General features: G+C 36.8%; 1 pseudogene; it reads right to left on the bottom strand.

Annotated features, from left to right (window-relative positions):
- The window catches only part of LOC149210027 (chaperonin CPN60-2, mitochondrial-like), a 45,351-nt pseudogene extending 31,946 nt beyond the window's left edge, over positions 1–13,405 (bottom strand).
- Positions 13,406–25,123: the final 11,718 nt, after the last annotated feature.

Here is a 25,123-nt window from a genome sequence, read left to right as displayed (position 1 = left end):
CCACCTCTTAGACTCCAAAGAAACATTTGGATCTTTTTGCATATAATTGTTTCTCCTCCAATAGTTGTAGCACCCTGTCAACATGTTCAACATGATCCTTCCAAGACTTGCTGTAGATTAGTATATCATCAAAAAATACTAACATAAATTTTCTAAGGAATGGTTTGAAAATTGAATTCATCAAACCTTGAAATCTTGAAGGTGCATTAGTAAGGCCAAAAGGCATGAAAAAAAATTCATAATGACCCTAATGAGTTGTAAATGTTGTTTTCGAAATGTCTTCAATCTTCATTCTGATTTGATGATATCCCGAACGAAGATCCAACTTGGTGAAGTAAATTGATCCATGCAATTCATCCAGTAATTCATCAATGACAGGAATGGGGAACTTATCTTTAATAGTGATCTTGTTGAGCTCCCTATAATACGAACACATGTGCCATGATCCATCCTTCTTGTGCACCAATACTACTGGAGTAGAGAAAGAACTTTGACTTGGTTGAATTATACCAGCCTCTAGCATTTCTGCAACCATATGCTCAATTTCACTTTTTTGGACATAGGGATATCTGTATGGCCTGATGTTTGGAGGAACACTTCCTGGAATCAGATGAATAACATGATCATGATCATGCATAGGTGGGTGAACTTTGGGAGTCTCAAATACCTTGGAATGATTGTCCAGGACTTTTTGAAGATCTGGAGAAAGAGATGATTCTGATGTGGAAACATCTAGCGAACATAATTGTGCAATTACACCTCTTTGCTCCTTTTTTAGAAGCTTTGTCATACCATTAGAGCTGATTATTTTTCCTGGTTTCCCTACAATACCCCTTAATTCAACTTCCTTTCCTTCCGTAGGAAATTTGATGAAAAGTTCTTGAAAATTAAAAGCTATTGTACCCAAGGATTGTAGCCATTGGACTCCTAGTACAACATCAACACCTCCCATTGGAATGGAAAGCATTGGGCTAGTCAATACATATTCTCCCATGGATAGCTTGATATTATGGCACCTTCCAGAGCAATTTATTTTTTCTCCATTTGCAATCATCACTTGACACTCTGGTGCTGGATATAGGAAGAAATTCAATTCTTTTGCTACCCTACAATGAATAAAATTGCGGGTGCTTCCTGAATCAATCAACACTATTACCTTTTTCTTCTAGATTTGTCCTTCTATCTTGATGGTTTGAGGAGTGGTAATTCCTGCTAATCCATTACAAGATATGGTCGGATTTATTTGTTCTTCATCTAGGATTTTTTCCTGGAGTATATCTTCTTCTTTTGACCTTTCTTGCTCCTTTTCTTCTTCCTCTTCACAATCTATGTAGAATAATTTCTTCTCAGCACACTTATGACCTTTACTGTATTTGCTATCATAACTGTAACAAAGCCCTTTTGCTGTTTTTTCTTCCAATTGTTGTGGTGTCAACCTTATAGGTTGTGGAAGACTAGGGGCAACAACACTTCCATCTTTATAGTTGTGAGTGGTATGCTTCCTGGTTGCCATAATTTTTCTTTCTGTTTTTCTTGCTAACCTGAATGCCTTCTCTAATGAATCAGGTTCCAAAAGGCGAACATCATGTTGGATATTATCCTTTAAAGACCCTATGAACACATCAATCCTATGCTCCTCTGGAATATCTTTTACCCTTATGTTCAATTTTTGGAACTCCTGAATGCGCTCCATTACTGAACCCTTTTGTTTGAGACTTATCAATTGGCTAAAAAAAGTGTTGCTTTTTGTATCTTCATAATGTGCTATCAATTCTTCTGTAAAAATTGCCCAAGTGATAAATTTTTACGAGAGCAAAGCCATTGATACCATACAAACTGATTTGGTTCCAAATATATAGTTGCCATACGTACCTTTTGTGTGTTTTGCACATTATTGAGATCGAAGAACTGCTCCATATGTAATATCCATGTGGCGGGATCCTTGCCATCAAACTTCCTCATATCGATTTTTGGAATATGGTGGGTCTTTGATCCAACATTATCATCTATGGGATCATGATTAACATTACTTTTGTTCACATCATGAGTTTCGTTTACAACCTTTTCACCATTAGTAAGTATTTCTTGTAGGAAATTTGTCAAATCTATCTTCAAATCTGCCATGTGTGTCTTCAAATCTGTCTTCGAATCATCCATCTTAGCTTCCATGCCCTTTTTCTTAGATTCCACGCCATTTATCTTAGATTCCACGCCACTTATCTTAGATTCCACGCCACTTATCTTAGCTTCTGTTAGATTTTGTGAGAGTGACATTTGTTGCACTTGTTCTTGTAATTTTGATATATCATGTAGCATTTCTTCCTCTTCTTCATGAGTCATGCTAGAGCTTTTAGGTTCCTTACTAGGTGTTTGCATTTTCTTTCCTCGGGGCATCAGTTACCCATAATAATGCTTTACTATGCCCTTTGAATTCTGTTAAACCAAGCTTACACAAAAATTTAAAAAAAAACTACACACCTTTTTTCACTTTATAGAAGCTTGATATCAAATCTGATGTATCTCTGTAATTTCAGATCATCGAGTTCTGAAATTGCAACTTGTAGTAGCCTTTTGTGTCCTCTTTCCAATGCCACAATTCTGACGCAAATTGGATTCTCCAAGGAAGAGTTATGTGAAATCTCCCACAGTGACTTGCTTTTAGACTAATTCAGCAGAGTGAACTTGTACGACCTGCCACGAGTCACTGTTTCAACCTTTGAATCTGAAACACACATACAAGAAGCTACAGTCCGTCCTCTTTCTGTACCTTCTTACGAAATTTCAATCCGAACCCTAGAGAGAAAGTAATGACGATTTTCCCCAGGTCACCTGTTTTGAATGTAATTCAGGAGTCTGCAAAAAGATCAACTTCCTCAGATCATATCTCTGCAAATATCACACGAAAAGCTCTGAAATTCAGATCCAAGGTTCAACGCGATTTCTTCTCAAATGAGTTTTTTTTACGACTTCTGAAACGTCACAGAAAATAAGTTATAGAGAAAATGCCACGATGACCTGTTTGGAGCAGCGAAACCCTAGAATCCAAAGCTCTGATACCAAATGTTATGAAAACAGCTCAAGAAAAGATAGAAAAGATAGATGAAAGCCTTAGAATTTAGCCTCTTCGAGGGGGCAACCTCCTTTACATTACATAAATGAACAATTATTGGATGATACAAATGACAATACCTCCTTTCTATATATAGGAGTCTAAGGAGTGACAATATAATCCAACCGACCTAACAATAATAATATAAAGCCCCAAAAATAACAATAGAGGGATTCTATGGGGCACAGAAATAACAACACGGGGGTAATAGGGGCACAACAATATAAATAAGGGGTATAACTACAATAGTAATGGGGTAATCACTAGTATTATAGGGACCCAACAGGAGGAGTGAAAGGTGTGATTTTCCCATTGATATTAGTTATTCCAACCAAAAATCATTGATTCGAATCCGCAAGGTAGAGGTACATTGGAGACTCACAACATAAAGTTTTTGTTATTTGTGTTAATTATTTTAAAAAGTATACTTTTTAATGCAAGTTGTCCACAATATATCTCAAATCTCGAGAATATGAAAGTCATAAATGAGTCTTAGCACATTCAATGAACTTTTTTAATGGAGCGATAAGATGTGAAATAATAAGGTTTTTAGAGTGTGAAGTAAGAAGTGATTTTGTATTTGGAGTGATAAGTGAATTTCTTTGAGAGAAATTATGTTTTTTTGTAATCCAAAGCTATATTTTACTTTGTCAAATATTTTGAGAGTGATTGAGTGATTGCAAGTAATTTTTGAAGAAAAATTTCTTTTAAGAAGTTCTAGAACTTTGAGAATATTCCATGACTATGTTGTAAATGTGAAATATGATGTACTCCAAAGTTTAATAAAGATATCATTTCTTTGTGGTGATTGTGTCATAGATCTACCCGAAATTGAATAAGGGGATATTAGGTACACGAAGAGTGTGTTGATGATGGCGAATGCTTCATGTTGTTTCTTATGATATGTGTCTAGTTTTGACACATAAATGATCACATTTACCACACACATAAAGTTCAATACAGGTAAGCACAACACATGTAACAAAATAACTTCAAGGAAGGATAATTAAGCTTAACACATGCATTTGCATCACTACAACAAATAATCAAAGCTTTCAACATCGACATTCTACCTCAACAAACAAATTCACTCAAATACAATCAAGTTCATGAATCTGCAAACTCTAGCATTTCAAAGCAAAGTCTACATCACTACGATCAAGTCAATGAATCTGTAAACTTCAATGTTTCAAAGCACAGTCTACATCATCATTATTGAACTTGTAATCAAACTCAAATTACATTGAATTGTAAGGGTGTATTCTCAGTTGAAACCGACACCCACGTCTTGAATGGAGTCAAATTGAATTCATTGTAGTGAGTCATTAAATCATTAAGTGTTTTTTGGGTGCATTTTCGACAGTGTGCGACACCCTTCCTTTAAGTAGAATCAAGTGAATGCACAAATTTTAACTCTAAAGAAAACAAGCAACAAGTTCATATATCCTGCAAGCGAGCATGAGTATTCATTCAAGAAATTTGCTTCAAGACAGTACAAAGTTCAAACCTTCAGGCAAGCCAGAGTGAAGTTCATTGCAGTAACCATCAATGCAACCAAACAAGTTCAACTCTAACACTAATCAACCAAGTTGAGATCGACATCAAACGAGCATGGCTATTCCTTCAAGTGAGCAAGAAGTCACCAAGCAAGGCAAGTGAGCATTCACGCAAACACAATCGTGATCAAGCGAGCATGAATTCCAGAGTTTAAGCAAGAAAATTCTACAACTCTAGCAAGTGTTCCCAGCAGGTGCAATAAGAAACAAGTCAAGCGAGCATGCCATTCAAGTCCCATAGCAAGCAAGTCTGTCATGCAAGTAAAAAAATCAAGTGAAACAGTTCACAACACAACATCTACGACAAGAAAGCTTGATTTCAAGTGAGCAAGTTCAGATGGCAAAACATATTCAGTTGTTAAACATTCTTCATAGTTTGATGATCTCCAGTGATGAAGACATGGTGCACATCAACAAAGAAACTCCTGCTGATCTTTCATGGCATCTATGACAAACACATGAAGCCATTGAGTTTCTTCAACTCGAATAGAAACTTCAAAGGAATGAATTGCAAGAAACGAGTGATACTTTCAAGTCTTTGAACCATCCAGATGATAAGTCATTCATCCCAATAGCTTCAAGTGTCGAAGTTGTTCCAATTCAAATTTCTTCCAAACCCATCATCAGGCCCTGGGAGGAAATTCAAAATAACAAGAATCGATGAGGCTTAGGATATGTCACTGACGACACCAACTTACATATCCCAGATTATTCCAAGCCAATTAAGTTCGTGAGTGCAGGATTTTTTGCACAACTCATCGCAATAGGTTATGAGAAAGTTGTAGACAAACAGAATTTCACGCAACCTGAAGTTGAAGTCCAACCAAAATGTTCTCATTTTCAAAGAACCGGTCATATGGAAGATCAATGTTTTGATCTCTGTCCTTGTCGCCATTGTGGAAAACCCAATTATTCCTCAGAAAAATGTCGCAACCTACAAAAATCAGCCAGATTGAAGATACATTATGAATGCATCAATCCTTGGGAATGGTCATCCACAGTCAAAAGATTCTCTAAGTTCTACAACCGACTACAATCACACATAGTGCAACCCGCAGTGAACCGATGATGGTACTCTAATGCAGTTGAGTGAGGGAGTACAACAGTGAAACTCTCCTTCACTTAAAGGGGGGAGTTCTGCATTCGAATATAATATGAAGAAGATTGTATCTCCCTTCAGGTAACAAAGGGGGGAAATTGTTAATGAAATTGGCAAGTGGTTGTCTAACTGAAAGTCTCGACAACATCAACAAAGCAGCCAATGGGCGTCTTCATCAACCAATGGGAATTTTTCATCAGCAGTGAGCATCAACAAATTTGCCAGTGGGTGATCGATAGCAAAGGCAACAGTGAGCAGCTTTCATCATAGTAAAAGCAACATTGAGTTGTTTCTCGACATCTTCAGCCAGTGGGTGATCATCATTGGAAAATACGCCAGTGAGCGTTCATCAAATTGTGTCAGTGGACACCGGATGTTGTTTTCTAAGCAAAGGATAGTTGGATCCTTTTGTGGCTTGGCACATGATGGAGTTGTCAAGCGTCATCCAGAGATGAATCAGTCATGTAGCTAACACAGTCTCTTCATATTACAGTTTCTTCAACATCCAGATTTGGCGGTTTTTTTAGGCAATGTTTTTTGAGGATCAACATGAGAACTTGGAAGATGGTTCCTCTTTCTTATCTTGGATTTATCATTGAGGGGGAGAATGTTATCCTCTCTCACAAAACAATAATAAATCCAAAAATAAATAAATAAATTAAATATTACAAGTTAGGAATTTGTGCCTAACTCTTGGGTTGTTCCTCTAAGATACGAGTTATTTTAGGTAACTCATATATTGGTGTGTGTCTGGTGAGAAATTATCTCAACCAAAGGTGTCTAAGATAGCACGCACTATCTTGAGAACACTGTCTCTCATCTATTTATTTGTAACACTATATTCAATTATTTTAATGAAAAAGAGAGAGAATACCTGAGGAAGCCATGAGGCTGAAGCCTTTTCCGCCAATATTTTGTGTCTCATTTTTATGTGTGTTTTCTGTAATCTATTTGAGTTAATTTTAATTTTCAATATTTGAAAATAAAACTAGTTTAGATTTATCAACTCTAGATCTACCAAGTGTCGAGTTGACCAAATCTCTTAAGATGTGAAAAATTTTTTCCGAGTGAAAAGATATTTGATCCTTGGTAAATCTAGAGTTAAGATGGATCTAGATTGGTGTTATTTTTGAGCGGAGAAACACTCTTTATCCCAATATGGAAGAGATGTTTTTTTTTTTTGTAAGTGAGCAGTTTTATATTAATTCATCAAATACATAATATACAAAATGGTCTACATGCACAGACATAACTAAGACTTCCTTACCCACTCGAAATGTCTAGGAGTGGAAAAAACATGATTTCTTGAGCCTAAGGCTAACCACGCAGGATTTCCCAGAGAAGGGCTTGAGACAACAAAACAGTCCATCACACTGGATGGCTGAACAATGGTACGAAAAGACTGAAAGACTAGGGTGCTCTTCGCATTAACAAGAAACGAGTAATTTAGAAACCAGGAACAAAACATACCAAAACGAGATGAGAGAACTGAACCAGATAAGCTGTTACAGCTTTAGGACAACATAATATTTACTGGGATTACTTGGGCCTGCCTTTTCAGTCCCTTTCTCAGGCTGAGGATTACGCTAATGCATGGTTCTCTTACCCTGACTAGTATCCGTTGCTTCCTTCCTGCTCTCCATCGTAGCTGATGATCCCTGAAGTATGGAATTCTTGAGAAGACTGATGAGGATAGTCATTTTCTTCAAAAAAATCTGACTTCTTGTGATAGGGTGCTTAGATCGAATTCCACTGCATCCAGTTTAGCCATGTGCTCTGTCGAACTGTAGGAGGTTGACTGATGAACCTTTTTGATATCTTCGCCCTACATGCTATGCGCCTTGGCTAGCATGGTTTTCATTCTCCAAAATTCAGCCTAAGTGCGAATAAATTGAGTTCCTGTAGTGGTTGTAGTACCCGGGTCATGAAGCCATTCATTTTCCTTCGCCAGATCTTGCTCTTCCAATCGTTCTTCCTCCTCTAATACCTCCACTTCTATCTCCTCGATTTTTCACTTTTTCTTTAGGTAGTCCTAGTTTCATAGGCCGCCCTTGCCTTCAACGGGTCCTTGTTTGCCAAAACATTTCGACTACCTTCTCGCACCATCCTGCTATTGAAAAATGTCGAAACACTGAAACTTCTTCTGGTGCAGCGATTGTTATGTCGCAATAAGTGAGAGGATTGTGTGCTATTCTTGTGGTGGGAAACTGTAGATATAGTAGATGGTGACCAGATCTGGCCCTAGGATTTCCACTTCACCGTCGAAAGGGTGTTGATCCTCCCATAATAACTATTGTTGTAAATTCCCAATTCCAGTTCATCATGAGTATCCTTAGTCTTAACACCACCACACTCGAACATACTATTTGAATACCATTTGTCCTACCCTTTGATTTGTTGATGGCACTGATAATAGGTTTTGTTGGTAGTTCGCCTTGATTGATGGCCTATGTTCATGTGGATGATTTTCCACTCCTCCTTATGTCCTTCATGGGTCTGATGGCTGATATCCCTTCGATTGGTTATCTTCATTTTCAATTAAGGCAAAATTCTTCGTACTCCTGCACCACTTCTTCCGTTAACTTATGTCTCGTCTCGCGAGAAGTGAGCACTTACTTTGAATTTCAGTGCATGTGACCTCATGCCAACATGTGTCCAGGTAGCTAGAGTGGTTTTCGATCCAAAAGTTGGCCAGATGATCTGCCACTGCATTTTCCTTTCTTCTCACTACCTGTAGTATGATTCCGTCGAGGTAGGAGAGGTGCTCTGCTATGAGCTCTGTCACTTTGGCTAGTCTCTAATGCTTCGTGGCCTTGCTCGGTTGCACCCCTGCCTGCATTCTCCTTGCTGCTGTGATGGCAATTGTGAATCCCCTTCCACCATCGTGGCTCCTGTTTAGGCACCTGAGAATTATTAATCCTTTCTCTAATGCTATGAATTCCATTTCATTATTAGTTCCTTTCCCTAGCGCTTGGTTGAAAATATGTTGTATTTCGCCTTTGTGATTCCACAGAACCCCTCCTATACCTGCAGGTCCCAGATTCCCCCGAGAAGCCCCGTCAAAATTGAGTTTCAGAAATCCTAACGGTGGAGGAATCCAGGCATTCACGACTATGCCTTATTGTTGTAGCTGATTTGAAGATGTAGTTATGGTTCCTATCGCAATGCCAAATGCCTTCAAAATCCACAAGTCATCCACTGAGAAATCCTTATTATGTTCAGCTTTCCCTCTGGTAAGAACTTTTTCTCTTACATTATGCAGAATTTTCCTTTAATAAGTTCAATGTTTCTGGTTTCATTTTGGAATACTCTTCCGTTTCTCTCTTTCCATGCCGTCCATACGATAAAGCCTAGTATGAGGTTCCAGATTGCATTAACCATGTGGGTTTTGGAACTATTGCCTCTCCAATTCTCTATGCTCTCCTGAATTGAGATTCTTACCCTATCTATCCTGTTAAATATGGATTCCATCGAATTCTAGAGGCTGTCTGTCCATTCTCAAGTATTGAGGAGGTGATTCATGGTTTCCTCCTCAATTCCACATAGGGGACAACGTGAGGGGCCTATGAACCCTTTTTTCCTAAGGTTCTCCCAGGTAAGTGTTCTTCGGTGCATCAAAAGCCAGAGGAAATTTTTAATCTTGGACCAAAGTTGTGCATCCCACACCTTACTATACCACTTGACTATTTCCTTATGTTAATTTCCTTCTATGTAGACTCTTGCTTCTTTCAGTGAGAAGTTGCCCCCCTTGAGCTTTCCCTAATGTAGTGTATCAACAACCTTATCTTTCTTTTGTCCAGCTCTATTTTTAGAGCTCTTATATTGTCGTTTTCCCATTCTGGTGTGTTTGTATCACTGAATAACCACATTCTCCATGCTTGGTCATTCTCATTTGGTTTCCAGTAATGGTTTACTATCATTCTCCTTAGCTCCTGGCTTCTTCTTTGAATGTTGATAAATTCATGGCTTTCCAGCTTAGTTAATTGTTGCCAAGCATCTTCCCAAAATAGGGCCCACTTTCCATCTCGGATTTCCCAAAAGCTTTATTCCTGAATTATGTGTCGATTTGTTCTGGCAAGGTTCCAAATATGAGAGCCATGAGGGGTTTCTTGCATCCTAATCAAATTTTGCATGCTGTAGTTATTTGCATTTTTAGCTTTCCAATGCTTTGCCCAAGGTAAATTGGGTTCCTTTAGCCACCTCCACCATAATTTGGCTCCACATGCATGGTTGACTGTGAGGGAGTTTTGCAGATTTAACCCACCCAAGTGTTTGGGTTTGCATATATTATCCCATGCCATTAGATACCACTTTTTCTTCCCTGAATTTCCGGACCAAAGAAACTCGCTTTGGATGCACGACATCCTTTGAAGAAAACCTTTAGGTGCTGGGAGAATGGAGATCATGTGATGCGGCACAGCATGAAGGACTGATTTGGTGAGGACTAGACAGCCTGCAAAGTTAAGGGCTCTGTGTGTCCGATGATGACATCATTTCTCTAGGCTAGCAATAATTTTTTCCCAGTGCAATTCTTTCCAAGGTTTGTCAGTCAGCAGAATGCCAAGGCATCTTGAAGGAAGATTGCATCTTTTGAAACCTAGGATGTTAGAGAGATTCCTCTGGACAGCAAGTTGAGTACTCAAAAAGAAAATAGAAGATTTAGCTAGATTAAGCTCCATAGCTGAGGCCATACTAAAGAAATTGAGTATATTTTTGGAGCCATGAGCTTCTTTAATTGATGGCATCCCATGCAACATTGTGTCATCGACAAACTGTTGATGTGTAGTTGGAGGGCTTGAGGGTAAGGGTTGGAGTCCCTAAATAATTCCTTCCTCTTTTGCTCTGCTGATTAGCTGGCTTATCCCTTCCATTAGAATAACAAATAAAAAAAGAGAAAGGGGGTCTCCTTGTTGTAGACCTCGAGAGGAAGTAAACTGGGTTGTTGGAGCTCCATCAACCAGGATTGAAAATCTGGTAGATTTAACCAAGGTTAAGATCTAGGCCACCCATTGTTTTCCAAAGCCAAAGGCTTCAAGAATAGCCTCCAGATAGTTCCAGTTTACTTTATCATAAGCCTTTGATAGGTCTAACTGTATTAACATGCCTACTTTTTTCCGAGTTCAGAGAGTGTGGATAATCTCTTGAGCGAGCAAGATGTTATCCATTATTTTTCTCCCTTCTACACATCCTGATTGTTCTCCTGAAATGATTCCAGGAAGAATTGGTTTTAATCTGTTGGCTATGACTTTAGAAACAATCTTCCTCCTCCTTTGGAATAAGGGTTAGGAACGTCAAATTCAGGGATTTTAGGATGGAAGAGGATCGACGGGAATCCTCTACCACATCCCAAACCTCTAACTTAATGATTTCCGAACACACTTTATAGAAGTCAATGGTGAAACCATCCGGCCCCAGTGCCTTACCATTTGGCATATCTTTCGTAACCTCTTCTACTTCTTCCAAGGTGACTTCTCAATTTAAGGCCTTGTTTTGCTCCTTGTTGATGACCTTGGGGATAGCAGTTACCAGTTCATTGATAGCTTCCTCTCTATCAATCTCAGGTTCCCTAGCAATCTCGCTAAAATTATTTATAAGAAGGCTTGAGATCTGATGATGAGTCTGAACCACGGTTCCTTGCTCATATTTGATGCTTAATATTCTATTAGCCCCTATATGATCAATGGACGATATATGAAAAAATTTAGCACTCTGTTCACCTTCCTTAACCCATTGTATCCTCGACTTTTTCTTCCATAACACTTCCTCTTGTTGGCATCTAGCCTGCCAGTCTTGCATTAGTTTTTGTTCTATATTCCTTGAATCTTCGTTAATATTTCCTTGAATCCAATCCTTGTGAATTAGTTCCATTTGTTCCTCCAGATTCTTTTTTTCTTTAAATATGTTACCAAAGACTTCCTTATTCCATGCTTTTAGTTTAGCTTTGATGTTTTTAAGTTTAGCTTGTAGAATGAACAATTTAGTTCCTCTTATGCCTAACAGTTCATTCCACCATTGTTCAATTTTCGTAATGAACTCCAAATGACTGAGCAAAAACTTCTCAAATATAAATAGCTTATTCCTAGGTGTGCCTTGGATAGCTACCGTCATTGTTATGGGCCAATGGTCAGAACCTCCACTCGGCATTATGTCTGACTCTACAGTGATCCCTTCTAGGAGAATGGTTTCTGTTACTAAGAATATATCCAGTTGAGAGGCTATTTGCCTATCACCTGCTCTTTTTTTGTTCCACGTAATGGCTTCACTCTTAGGGAGGACATCTACCAGCTTCACCGAGTTAATGAAGTCTTTGAAAGCTTCAATATCCCTATTCAACACTCTTACACCTCCTTTCCTTTCCGTGAGCATAGTGATCATGTTAAAATCTCCTCCAAAGATAGCATTCACATGAGGATATCTTAGCTGCTAATTGTATGGAGTGCTAAGCCATAGTAATTTGGCCACTAGTTTCTAAGGTCCATAGACATTTGTGCATAAATATGTTTCTGGATTCCCTAGTATTTGGAATTCTATTGAAATATGAGATCTGGCTGCTTCAAATGAAACTAGCTGCATCACCCGTGGATTCCAAAGAATGGCCACACCCCCTTCCCATCCACTACTGGCTTTTTCTAGGTGGTCCATTCGTTTACTCAGTTTTTTACTAATATTGGCCATTGTTTGGATGGAACATTTAGTTTCTTCCAGAAATACTATGTCCAATTGTCCCTTTTGAACTTTCTTCTTTAATAAACGATGCTTTTCAGGATATTTAGCCCTCTAGCATTCCATGAAAGTACTTTCATAATAAAAATGATTTAGGAGGTTCATGTGAACTCCTCAAGGGCTTTCATCTTACCTGAACTGAGGAGCACCTGTCCTAGTTCTTGTAACGCCTCATTATTAGTCCTTCTTCCTCTTTTTTTCCAGTGCTTTGAGTTGGTGGAGGTTTGATGCAGTCGTTGCATTCTTACCCCTAGCACCTTTTCTATTCTCGAGCTCTTTCTCTGCAACTCCATCTCTGCTTGTTGTCGTGCTATGAATAAGCTATTAATTCTGTTTACCTCCTCTTCTGAAATGTGTTCCATTCCTTTCTTTTTCTAGTCTTCTACCATGTTTGGTAGATCCATACCTTCTTGTTCGAGCATTTCACTTAATTCCATATCCTCAAGCCCTATTTCACTGGTTAACATCTCTAAATCTTCTTCTAAACCTTTCGTTGGACCCTGAGTGTGGTGTGTTGCTTGTTGGCTTAGAAATTGGTTCTTTTGTTCCTGTTGTGGCTTTGGATTGACCTTCTTTCAGCATCTCACTCTTTGTATTGTTTTTCTCTGACTCCATCTCTGATTCTAACACCTCAAAAGCATTGCTTGTGTTTCTGAGGGAAGTGCTTACCTTGTTTAGTCTTTTTTTGTTTGCTCTTTGTCTTGCATTTGGTTGCAAAAAGGCTTCCTTATTTTTATCTTCTTTGTTCTCCTTGGTATTCTCTACCATTTTGTTGATTGGGCATTCTCTGATCAAATGGCCATGCTCTTGACACTTCCTGTAGAGCAACGGGATCTGTTCACAGTCTATAGCTTGAAAATACACTTCGTCTCTGTATTCCAACCATAGGCCCTCATGAAGTGCTCCCGAGACATCCATTTCCACACAGATTCTAGCACAAGAGGTATATCTTTTCTGTAGTGTTGCTTCTAAGGCTTTGATCAAGGTTCCTAGTTTTCTTCCGATTTGTTCCACTGTTGCATGTCCCTAATAATCTATTGGTAGGGAGAATAAACGAATCCAGACTAGTAACTGTTTAAAGGTTTCCTATTCTGGCGTGAAGTTGGGTTTCCATGGTCTCATGTAGAGACCTACTGAGGCAAAGAAATATGATCCTCCATCAAATATTCGATCCTTGTCTTCTAGATTGGAAAAAACCACTGTAAAGAATCCTTTGGCCCTTAAGTGTAGCCTTAAATCTCCTTTTGGTTTCCATTGTTGCATTATCCACATGCAAAGTGCTCATTCCGTTGGCTAGAAGGCCATGAACTTGCAGATAATTGCATGTTCTGCCATGTGGTCATAGTACCCCTGAAGTCCCAGATCAGAAATTATTACCCTTAGGGTATCAGTGGCTTTGGGCTTGCATCGTGCTTGGTTTTCTTTCTTCTTGGCTATTGACGATGTTCCTTCCTGTCCTGCCTTGGCTTGGTTTGGTTCCTCGTTTTCTTTTGATTGTGCCTCCTCCAGCTCATTTCCTTGTGTAACATGTGCTATGACTGGGTTTCTACTCTCTCTGTTTGTTGTACTATTGCTTCCTATGATTCCTTTATGTTTCTTGGTGTTTATACTCTCATTGTTTCTCTTTCCTTTGTTGGTCGCATCTTCCTTACCGAACTTCTCAGAGCCTAAAATTTGCACTCCTTCTGGTGCTACTTTCCCTTTGTGCATCATTCCCTGTTTATATGATGGGGTCCCTATGGACCCCGCTTTTTCCATTTGCAGAGTCAGAATCTGCCCTCTTCTGCGAAGCTCTGCCGCTCTGGCTCTGTCTTCCTCCAAAGTTTGTACTCAAGCTCCAGTTAGAATAGTTTTCCTTCAAACCCTAGTTTTTTCTCCACCGCTCTCTAGCCTCGATCGCTTACCAACTCCCCAATATGGAAGATATGTTATAATTCATTGTCCTATAAATATTTTAGCCCACTTAAATTATACAAAAATAAAAATAAAAATTAAATAATTAAAAAATTAATAATTAAAATTAAAAATTAAATAATAAAAGAAATAATAATTAAAATAAAATGAAAGTAAAATTTTTTTGGCATCCAAAGTTTTTCAACTCAGAGTTTTGCTCATAATATTTTTATGTAAAAGAAATATTTTATATAAAAAATGACTAGAAACCTTAAATTCGTGTTAGACCTATTTAAAATAAAACTTTAAATAAAATGGTCTTATTTTAAAATGCTTTATTATTTAATATTTTTAATTATAATATTGATATTATTTAAATGTTCATAACGAGTAAAAAGATATAATAATATTAACGATGCATAGCATGTGGGATAATTGGTTGGAATTTAGTCGTTGTATTATTAGGTTTTTATGAGAATATATATAGAGAGATGAATGATTGAAAAAATCTCCCTAATGTATAAATTAGGAATAGAATTTTCATGATGAATATTGCATCGTTTTATATTGAGATGAAGGTTGTTTTTTAGGGTTTTCAATACTCATCTAAAATATTGATTGAAAGGATTGGAATATTTTGCATGTTATGAGTTTGGTAGTTTTTTATTTAACTTTGTAGGTAGTGTAGAAGTTGTTTTGGTTTTTTTGTTTTTATTGTTTATTTTGTTTCTTTTGAAGAAAGTGAAGGCCTTTTTTCAACACCAAGGAATAACCTGGCGAGGGCAAGTACTCTACTCCATAGTTTGAATCTTTATTGGACACAAACCCTTCACAATCCAAGTGTTTAGAAAGCCACATTGCAACCAAGCCAAATAGAGTGCGAGGCCATATTGCTCTCCCTCCTTTGTATGAACATCAATACAACTACTTACTTGAATCCTCTTGTCCTAGAAATATTCCAACACATTTCATTGAGCAGGATCTTGTGGTGCTCCTCCTTCCCATTCGTATGAGCATGTGTACACGTACTTATAAAAATCATCAAGCTCAAAGGGAACTATAGAATCCATTTTATGATGTGATCCTCATGTCCTTCCTCTCCATTTAGCTGGAAATGAGTACAACCACTTACCCATGGATATTCTAGAAATCCACTTTCTCAGGCCACTAATGAATCGACCATCTATATGCCTAAAGATTCTCAGTTGAATACTTAGGTCTTTACAACTCAAATTGGTTCAATTTTCCCTCATCCTAGTTAGTTCCATGTAATCGCTACATAGACCTAGTGAGGTAAGACACTACATGGCCTCGCTGAAAATTTTAGTATGGTTTTAATCCCATGGGTACAGTTACTGTCGTAATTGTAAAAATAAATTAGAATCTCTAGCGAGAAAACTCTTGGATAAATCCAAGAATAACAATCAAAATACATCTTTATTAATTTAAAACCCTTGAGGTACTAACTCTATATTATCACTCCTTAAGGAAGGAGAACACTCCAAAATATATGTGTTTGTAAATACAAAACAACACTCACATCCATTCGCTTCCTATATTTACCTATATGTACTTCTCTAAGATATTAAACTCTAAAAAACCCTAACTTGTGGTCGCTTCCATAATGTCACTTTACCGCTTGATTTATTGGCTATGACCTATTTATTCATCATCCTTCATTGAACTAAATAATTCACGTCCCATTTTTTAATGAGGGTCAAAAACTAAAAAACATCATTAATGGGGGTACCCATTTACGAGATTTATTAACTAAACTAACTACTTGTGGTCCCATTTTTACATCACATTATTCCCTTGGGTACCGCCTTATGTACCCCATATTATCCACCCCCATGTATACTACATTCCACTCCCCATAAAACATGTTTCATCACTCAAACACGAGAAAAAAAAATAATAAGACCTACTCAAAAGAGTATTCCACTAGTACCATGCACATGCATCCATCCATTCAAAAGAAAGGTGAACAGATGCTCCCTTGCTTGAGATGGAATTTGGTTCTTATGGTTCCCATGTGTAGATGTGTTGTGGTTGGGTCACCATTCTTCCTCATGTGTCCTCCAAGTGCCTTCATTCTTTAGCCTCATTTGTTTCTCGGTAATTGATGTCTTGTTGGGTGGTGTAGGTGGTGATAAATGAAAGCCTTACTGACTGTTTCCTTCTTCAATTCCCTAGTCGATGGTGCCTCAATGGTGTCTAGTTCATTTTGTGCTACTTGTTTTTGTTTCTTTATTGGCTTGTCTTCTATTATTTCTTCCACCAAAGAATGATTATCTCATGTGTCACTGCTTATAGAGGTTTATGCTTGCGCCTTTTGAGCCTCTACTTGTTTACCGATGGAAATATCCTGCAACGTAACTTTCTTCTTTTTGTAGCATAGCTTCAAAAATTTCTTTTGCACATTAACATTGACTGTACCAAATGCATCCATCCAACGATATCACAAAACAACACCCTACCCATCCATATATCAAGCATGAAAATATCAATTCAACACATACTTATCCATTGTAATCTTCAAGTTCTTAAATACTTGGGTATGCGCACCATCAAAATATGTTATTTAAATATGTTGTGGAGAAAGTCACAATATTTTGGCCAATTGATATTGATGAGGATATGCTTACAACTAGGGTTGATATAAACAATGACCTTCTCCTCGTGAATACATCCATTAACCCAGAGTATTGAGATACCAGGAAATAAGCATTTATGACTCTTATTGTCCTTTTTCCTAGAATGAGACCACTTGTCCAAAATGAATTTTTCGAATTCATTATTGGAAGCTCCTACATATTGTCATGCTTGAGTGATTTCCACCATATTTTAGCCTCAACTATGAAATACCTCCATAGGAAGGTTGCCCACAATGTGTTTTTTGACTTTTGATCTTTTATGTATTCTTCAATAGTAGGACAACCATCCTTTCCTTTAAAAAACATCTTTCTATAAACTGTAAAATAGAATGAGGGCCTTAAAAATAAATCTCTTACTTTGGGCGAAGAATTTGAAATGATCACAACTCAGCCAAGATAACTCAAAATTCTTATTGTAACACATTTTTAGAAATGGCATGGCCACTCGATGATTGCCATATATATAACATCACAATTTGGGCACAACGTTAACTCAGACTTATGTTGCGAACTTTCCAATGATCACAGAAATATTATGAAAAATATTGATTTTAAATCTGTGAGATATCCTCCATCCAGACTTTGATTTAAATGTTTTTTTTATTTTCTATAAATTAGGTGTTTTTCCAATAGGAATTCAAATCTATAATTAGCTTCCTAAAATTATGCACTAAAATTTCCATAAAATTCCCTAACAATCACCACCCATAATGTTTCGTCCAAAAATTTTGTATAAAATAACTTATTTTAAATCAGCAAGATCTCTTGCAACCAAACTCTGAGATGATTTCCTCCTTTGAAATTGAGTCTTTTCTAGAGTGGAATTCATGAATACAATTATTTTATTAAAATGTTTACCATCGTCACCCCTTTCATATGGTAAACATCCACATCAATCAATAGAACCTCCCCACTCATGGATCACCTCATGATATAGACACCCACATATGATGGGGATCCATGACCATATATCCAGACCTCATAACCACTTCAAATTGCATGCCTTGATGATCAACCTCATTATTCTTCACTCATTTCTTACCAACCCCATTACTGGGCCACCCTTTACATGTTGCGGCGAATCAAGACAGATGCACCAATGCATCTTACATTTGGCTTACCCTTCACCCATAATACAATTGACCATCTATGTCACTTCATCGACCTCACCAGCCCAACACGAAGACCAACAAATAAGCTCCCCACCCTCAACAAAAGCACCACACCTCAATAGAGGTCACCATTCCCTTAGGGCACCCGTCTCCATGTATGTACATCAAAATGTTCACAACGAATAAAAATATATAATAATATTAACGCGTAGCATGTGGGGTAATTCGTTGGAATTTAGTCGTTGTATTATTATGTTTTTATGAGAATATATATAGAGAGAGATGAATGATTGAAAAAATCTCCCTAATGTATAAATTAGATATAGAATTTTCATGATGAATATTGCATTGTTTTATATTGAGATGAACGTTGTTTTTTTAGGGTTTGGAACACTATTGATTGAAAGGATTGAAATATTTTACATGTTATGAGTTTGTTAGTTTTTTATTTAACTTTGTAGGTAGTGTAGAAGTTGTTTTGGTTTTTTGTTTTTATTATTTCTTTTCTTTCTTTTGAAGAAAGTGAAACCTTTTTTCAACACCAAGGAATAACCTGGCGAGGGCAAGTACTCTACTCCAATGTTTGAATCTTTATTGGATACAAACCCTACACCATCCAAGTGTTTAGAAAGCCACATTCCAACCAAGCCAAATAGAGTGCGAGGCCATATTTCTCTCCCTCCTTTATATGAACATCAATACAACTACTTACTTGAATCCTCTGGTCCTAGAAATAGTCCAACATATTTCTTTGAGCAGGATCTTGCGGCGCTCCTCCTCCCCATTCGTATTAGCATGTGTACACATACTTACAAAAATCCTCAAGCTCAAAGGGAACTATAGAATCCATTTTATGATGTGATCCTCATGCCCCTCCTCTCCATTTAGCTGACAATGAGTATAACCACTTACCCATGGATATTCTAGAAATCCACTTTCTCAGGCCACTAATGAATCGACCATCTATATGCCTAAAGATTCCCAGTTGAATACTTAGGTCTTTACAACTCAAATTGGTTCAATTTTCCCTCATCCCAGTTAGTTCCATGTAATTGCTACATAGACCTAGTGAGGTAAGACATTACATGGCCTCGCCTAGAATTTTAGTATGGTTTTAATCCCATGGGTACACTTACTGTCGTAATTGTACAAATAAATTAGAATCTCTAATGAGAAAACTCTTCGAGAAATCCAAGAATAACAATCAAAATACATCTTTATTAATTTAAAACCCTTGAGGTACTAACTCTATATTATCACTCCTTAAGGAAGGAGAACACTCCAAAATCTATGTGTTTGTGAATACAAAACAACACTCACATCCATTCCCTTCCTATATTTACCTATATATACTTCTCAAAGATCCTAAGCTCTAAAAAAACCCTAACTTGTGGCCACTTCCATAATGTCACTTTACCGCTTGATTTATTGGCTATGACATATTTATTCATCATCATTCACTGAACTAAATAATTCTAGTCCCATTTTATAATGAGGGTCAAAAACCCAAAAACAACATTAATGGGGGTAACCATTTACGAGATTTATTAACTAAACTAGCTACTTGTGGTACCATTTTTACATCACATTATTCCCTTGGGTACCCCTTATGTACCCCATATTATCCACCCCCACGTATATTACATTCCACTCCCCGTAAAGCATGTTTCATCTCTCAAACATGAGAAAAAAACAAATAATAAGACCTACTCAAAAGAGTATTCCACTAGTACCATGCACATGCATCCATCCATTCAAAAGAAAGGTTAATAGATGCTCCCTTGCTTGAGATGGAATTTGGTTCTTATGGTTCCCATGTGTAGATGTGTTGTGGTTGGGTAACAATTCTTCCTCATGTGTCCTCCAAGTGCCTTCATCCTTCAACCTCATTTGTTTCTTGGTAATTGATGTCTTGTTGGGTGGTGTATGTGGTGATAAGCTGAAGCCTTACTAACTGTTTCCTTCTTCAATTCCCTAGTCGACGATGCTTCAGTGGTGTCTAGTTCATTTTGGGCTACTGGTTTTTGTTTCTTTATTGGCTTGTCTTCTATTATTGCTTCCACCAAAGAATGATCATCTCATGTGTCACTGCTTATAGAGGTTTATGCTTGAACCTTTTGAGCCTCTACTTGTTTACCCATGGAAATATCCTGCAATGTAATTTTCTTCTTTTTGTAGCATAGCTTCAAAAATTTCTTTTGCACATTAACATTGACTGTACCAAATGCATCCATCCAAGGATATCACAAAAAAACATCCTACCCATCCATATCTCAAGCATGAAAATATTAATTCAACACATACTTATCCATTGTAACCTTCAAGTTCTTAAATATTTGAGTATGCGCACCATCAAAATATGTGATTTCAATATGTTGTGGAGAAAGTCATAATATTTTGGCCAATTGATATTGATAAGAATATGCTTACAACTAGGGGTTATATAAACAATGACCTTCTCGTCGTGAATACATCCATTAACCTAGAGTATTGAGATATCAGGAAATAAGCACTTATGACTCTTATTGCCTTTTTTACTAGAATGAGACAACTTGTCCAAAATGAATTTTTCGAATTCATCATTGGAAACTCCTACATATTGTCATGCTTAAGTGATTTCCACCATATTTTGGCCTCAACTATGAAATAACTTCATAGGGATGTTGCCCACACTGTGTTTTTTGACTTTTGATCTTTTATGTATTCTTCAATAGTAGGACCACCATCCTTTCCTTTAAAAAACATCTTTCTATAAACCGTAAAATAGAGTGAGGGTTTTAAAAATATATCTCTTACTTTGAGCAAAGAATTTGAAATGATCACAACTCAGCCAAGATAACTCAAAATTCTTATTGTAACCCATTTTTAGAAATGGAATGGCCGCTCGATGATTACTGTATATCTAGCATCACAATTTGGGAACAGTGTTAACTTAGATTTATGTTGTGAACTTTCCAGTGATTACAGAAATATTATGAAAAATATTGATTTTAAATCTATGACATATCCTCCGTCCGAACATTGATTCAAATGTTTTTCTTTTTTTGTAAATTAGGTGTTTTTCCAATAGGAATTCAAATCTATAATTAGTTTCCTAAAATTATGCACTAAAATTTCCATAAAATTCCCTAACAATCACCACCCATAATGTTTCGTCCTAAAATTTTGTATAAAATAACTTATTTTAAATCAACAAGATCTCTTGCATCCAAACTTTGAGATGATTTCCTCTTCTGAAATTGAGTTTTTTCTAGAGTGGAATTCATGAATACAATTATTTTATTAAAATTTTTACCATCGTCGCCCCTTTCATATGGTAAACATCCACATCAGTCGATTAGGCCTCCCCACTCACGGATCACTTCATGATATAGACCAAAAATACGTTGGGGATCCATGACCATATATCAGACCTCATAACCACTTCAAATTGCATGCCTTGAAGATCAACCTCATTATTCTTCACTCATTTCTTACCAACCCCATTACCGGGCCACCCTTTACATGTTGCGGCGAATCAAGAGAGACGCACCAATTCATCTTACATTTGGCTTACCCTTCACCCATCTTACAGTAGACCATCTATGTCACTTCATCGACCCCACCAACCGAACACAAAGACCAACAAATGGGTTCCCCACCCTCAAAAAAAGCACCACACCTCAATACAGGTCACCATTCCCTTAGGGCTCCTGTCTCCGTGTATGTACACCAAAACCACTTTCATATTCTTTTAGGAAGTGTACAAAGATTTTAGGAAAAATATTCCCACTCATATTTCGATGTCTTTTTACGTAGAGATAGTTTCTAGTCCCTATTGCTCAGAGCTCACACATCACCCACATTCATTTACCCTTTTTGCACCTGCCAAAACATACTTACACACGCCCTAGAAATTCTACTGACTACATGGCCATCCGTATCAACAAAAGTGTTTTGACTCCCATCATTTGCATAATAAATCTGACATCAAGCTAGTTGTGCATATCCATTCATATCGTTAGTCCTCAATATCATGCCTTGTCTAACCCACACCATTTAAATCTATTTGCACCTTATATTGATTCCTCGACCCATCATGTCGAGTAGTCGACGCCTCTTTCCTGTCGACTACAACACTCATATTTTAGGATCGAGGTAGTACCCTAGATACTCCCCCTTGAAGGGATTTCCTTGAGTGGCACAATGGGAATTACTATTGCCCACTAATGTCATTCATCTGCTTGACATTAAACAACAACACAAGTTTTCATATCATGGTGGCACTGTAATTCATGATTGTTTCATTTTTATCATTTAGTCTAAGAGCCCCACATCGCAAACCACCTCTTTCAATAGCTTTTACATCATGATATGGAAGAGGTACCAAAATTTTAAAACACTTATGCATACCTCAACACCTCAATTATCAATACTTCACCTCCTTTCTTATGCATGGGGGAGCCAAGTTAACTCTATTGTCAAAGAAATTCCCTTGAGGGGTGTCAACGATTATCATCATCAACCATCAGCATGGAAACCACCACAATGTTGGTTGGACAAAACTATTTCTTGTTCGATTGTAATAATTTGTCACTAGTCACCATAATGAGCATGGGACATGTCTGCCTCATATAGACACCTTTTTAAACTTTAGGTTTTCTTCATAACATTGTTATCCTTTCTACTAAGTCAAGTGGTTTCCCAACTCATCTCCATAACAAGCTATCCTCGCTCTCAAAATGTTGATTAGATTCTCTAGCAAAATAGAAAACATTATATATTTTGACTATATGTTTGTTCATGTCATAAATTATGGGGGAAATATTAACACTAGAAAATCGTACACATGTTTGTACAATCGAGAAGACGCTAAAAGTTGTCCAACAAAATACACAACTGAAGGTTTTATAGCTGAAGACATTATGAAGTTTAAAAAATATAATTTTGCCTAAGGTCCAAAGTTTATAGAGTTTAAAAATTGAAGACTATGCAAATGTTTCTTTGATAGCAACGCAACACGTGGAATTTTATTTTATGGTTATGCAATCGATAAAATGGTTGTCTTAGTGAACTCGAGACCACTTCACACGCTTGGAGGTGATTCCCTGATAGGATCTCAATCTAGGACAGCCGAATTCAAGTCACCATGAAGATATGCAACCCTCAATGGAATCATCTTGTCCTACTCATGAGTCATTTTTATTCCTGAACTAAGAGAGGGAAGATGGATTCAAAATTTCTATATAAATAGGCCATGGGAGAACCAAAATATGAGGCAATGTTATGATGTCCAAATTTCTATCATAACAAACTAACATTTCATTGTTGAAGCCAAAAAAAGTAAAAACACTAGCATTTTGGCCATATTTCTTCTAAACAATCCATCATCTTGGTGAGAGGAGAAGAGTGCACCAGTTAGAGAGTCTTCATACTTCTTTAGGAGAGAGCAGGAACTTGCAAAGAGATTAAGGAAAAGATCAAGTTTACTGATAAATATACTGAAGCTGTATCTCATGAGTATAGTTGTTTAATTCCGCTACTCAACTCCCAAACGAAATCATGAAAAGTCATGGACATTCAGTAAACCAGTTCCTCAACTAAGTACACAGCTGTGAGCTATCATTGTGAGCTTTTACCTGATCTTCTACTGGTATAAAAAAGTCAAAAAGAACTTCCATTGATTTCACTATCGTTATCAGAATTGTTGGTTTGCATAAATAGCTATATTTATGGAATTTTTTAGTTTGTCTTTTTAAATATCACTTGCACTGCTTTCGCAACACTCACATTGCCTTTCCAATGCAATGGTGTAAATCCAAATTTCATGGAATAGAATCAAGCTTGGTTTTTCTCTCTTGGAATATAGTGCAATTTCCATTTCAGAAGCATCTTATATATGTGTCTTACATTCTTTTTCTTCTCTTGTAAGAAATGTGCTAATCATGAGGACATTTGAATTAAGGTAAAGAGTCATTGTTATAAATTGAACATAGAATATGTAATAAAAGTGTTTTTGCATCTTTGACCTTAACTAATTTCCTCCAATTGTATTTTCGAAGATATTAGATCATTTATTCGAAAAGTGTTTTTGCATCTTTGACATTAACTAATTTCTTCTAATTGTATTTCCAAAGATATTAGATCATTATATGAATAAATATGGATGTCTCATTACATATTTTGGTATATTTTTGTTGCCATTCATTCACATGATTTTAATTAAATCAAATAAGATTAACAAAGAGCAAATCCAATTAGAAAATTAGCTTTCTCATTGTTTTTCTCCAGAAAAAGTATGTATCATCGTGGAAAAGAACCCATGATGAACCCATGATGACGGAACACATATGGGTGAAGCATCCACCTAAATGTTGGTCATTTTAATCATAACTGACCACATCAATTCTAACTATGAAATCCTGCAAACTCAAACACTTACCTTTCCCACTTAATTATTGTTTGGTATATGTAAATGTTGCTTCTGTACCTTTTACTATACCCTGTAAATTCTTATTTATCAATTACATTTGTATTTTTACCTTCTCATTATGGAAATTGAGACCATTAAAATTTCAGGTAATTATCAACTCCATATTAACACAAAAGAACATAAAATTCAAATCAATCACCTCATCCTTAACTTGAAATCCAGGCTGTCACTCAATTTCAGAATGCTCTCTTGGAAGGACCGAAGGATTTTTCAATATTGCACTGAGCTTGAAAAGAATAAAAGGAAGTGGTTTTTGTATGACAACACCTGTTTTTGACTGATTTTCATGATCCACAATATATCAACAAAGTAAACATAATATACAGCGAAATCCAGTAGACACAGAAAACACTTCACATTTATATATTAAAATTGGTGCAAATACAATAATAATATTCCAACTTTTTTTATAATAGGAACCGAAGCTGAGAAAATATCTCAAACTATCTATAACAAACACACACAAAATCTAATACATGCATTAATGTATAGTAGGGGACGC

The sequence above is a fragment of the Pinus tabuliformis genome, chromosome 1_2 (genome assembly GCF_031772625.1).
Source record: "Pinus tabuliformis cultivar Carrire ecotype Pingquan chromosome 1_2, CPIR1, whole genome shotgun sequence".
Lineage (NCBI taxonomy): Eukaryota > Viridiplantae > Streptophyta > Pinopsida > Pinales > Pinaceae > Pinus > Pinus tabuliformis.
This window is presented reverse-complemented; position numbering and strand designations above follow the sequence as displayed.